The sequence below is a fragment of the Arachis ipaensis genome, chromosome B06 (genome assembly GCF_000816755.2).
Source record: "Arachis ipaensis cultivar K30076 chromosome B06, Araip1.1, whole genome shotgun sequence".
Classification (NCBI taxonomy): Eukaryota; Viridiplantae; Streptophyta; class Magnoliopsida; order Fabales; family Fabaceae; genus Arachis; species Arachis ipaensis.
Window position 1 is genome coordinate 132,006,421 of NC_029790.2, and position 2,334 is coordinate 132,008,754.

Genomic DNA, 2,334 nt, shown 5'->3' on the forward strand with positions numbered 1-2,334 from the left:
TATCTATGCATTAATGAGCGTGGGAGTTACACTTCAATTTGATTGGTTGAAAATTTTTATAAATAGAAGAAGGCTCGAAAGTGCAAGGGTTGGAACTTTGCTTCAGAAATTACTCACGCACACTCACATCCCAACGAATTTCTGAGTCTGCTTCGAGTCAAATTTCTGTAGGGTTTCATCCACTTGTTTTACGTTTCATTTACATTTTTTCTGCAAACTCTGTTTTTCTTGCAAATTTATCTTTTAAGCAACATTTATTATTCTTGTTCAATTTACATTTTTAGTACTTTTATTTTTCGAATTCAAAAGTTCTTTGATATAATTGAAGGCATTTTATTACTTTATTTAAATTCAATGCAATCATTTTTAATTCAGTCAATTTATTTTCAAAGTCTTTATTTATTGTTTTCATATTTTCTTATCTTTTTGTTCAATTAAAAAGTTTTTGATGCACTTTGAAAAAACTGGTACTCGCATAGAAGAATAGGTTTCGCTCCCAGATATTAGATATCAAACTATTATTTTCGATTTGCTAAAAATTGACAAAACACTTATATAAGTAGAAGATTATAAACAATTTTCCATGCACAAATAAAAGTAACATTATATAAATGGGCAATACTATGGTATAAAAGAAAGATTCCTTCTATACATATAGAAGACACGTATAAAGAGATGAGTATGTTATGGTGGCACACTGGCACAGCTCTCTAATTATAAATTACAGAATGTGATGTGTGACTTTATTAAAAGGGGACAAACTCTGTATTTGTTGCAGGAGTGGGACAGGTAAGTAGTGGTGATTAGTAGAGTCATTATTCTGTGTAAGTAAAAATGGAAAAGTCTAGGGGCTAGCAACTTTATTAAATTCTGGCCAGCATATAATCAGTAAAAGAAAAGTGAGTAATCCCATATCATTAGATGAAATCTCACACCATTAAAAATATCATTGATGACTACTTGATGGCTATAAATCACAAAAGTTGCTATCCCCTAACACTCCTCAATAAAAATAATTAAATTATGATTATGTTGATATAATGAGCTTGTAATTAGTGGTTGAGTTTTCTGTTTTGTGGGCCAAGTTTTATATATGTTATTACCAATATGAGTTAGGTCCGAAGTGGAGGAGGTTAAAAATTTGTAGGACAAACATACAAGAATATAGGAATGACTTATTTATCATTATTGGTAAATTAACAGCTACTATACCGTTATTAATTTATATTATTATTATTATTATTATTATTATTATTATTATTATTATTATTATTATTATTATTATTATTATTATTATTATTTAATACCAAAGCTGGATCATGAAAATCTGATACACCATCATTGTTATCATCGAAGAAAGCAGTGTCACTGAGCAAACACCTTGTTGAACCAACAGGAGGAGTAGTAGTGAATAAATCACCATTATTATTATTTTGCTTAATCCAACTTCTCCTCGCCAGAACGCTATCAATCTGCTTAGAAGAGTAGACAGTATTTTCTGCTACGTTTTTAATAGTGATATTAATTTTTTCCAAATTTAAGTATATAAACCGATTTTTTCAAATTTTAAATTTATTATTAGTTTACAATTATAAAATAACAAATCTATAATTATTTCACTCCTTCTTTCTAAAGGTTATTGTAACAACTTCGTTTAAATCTTGAATTACCATTTGTTTCTACATAATTGAAGTTGATGAGTGAAGTTTAATCATACTGAGTCAAATTTAATTATACAGTGGGAGCAAATAAATTTTGTTACTATGTATTAGTTAAAAAAAAATTAAATTTCACTAGGGGCACTTGCCCTCACACCCATAAACTTGAATCCATCCCTGATTGCGTAACACTTGTCCACAATCAGTTTCTATTAATATAATTGTACATGTATTTTTACCATTATTAAATTCTCAGTTAGAATAGCTTTATAAATATCTAAATCCTAAATAGTAAAATCATACACCATAAAACTTCATAACCTAAACTCTATACTCTATACCCTAAATTTCAATTTTTACACCCTAAACAAAAATCCTAAACCCTAAACCTTAACTCCTAACCCTAAAATCATAAACCTTAAACTCTAAACACTAAAATCCTACACCCTAAACTATGAACCTTAAATCCTAAACCCTATCCTATACTCACGACATAAACAAACTTTAAACCCTAACTCCTAAGATACCAAACCCTAAATCATAAAATATACTATACCCTAATCACCATATCTCCTACCTCCTTAACTCTAAACCCTACACAATTATCAATATCCTTTCACCCTTTATTCACTAAACCCTACTGAAGTGAGAGTTGTTTCATATATGTGGAGAAAAT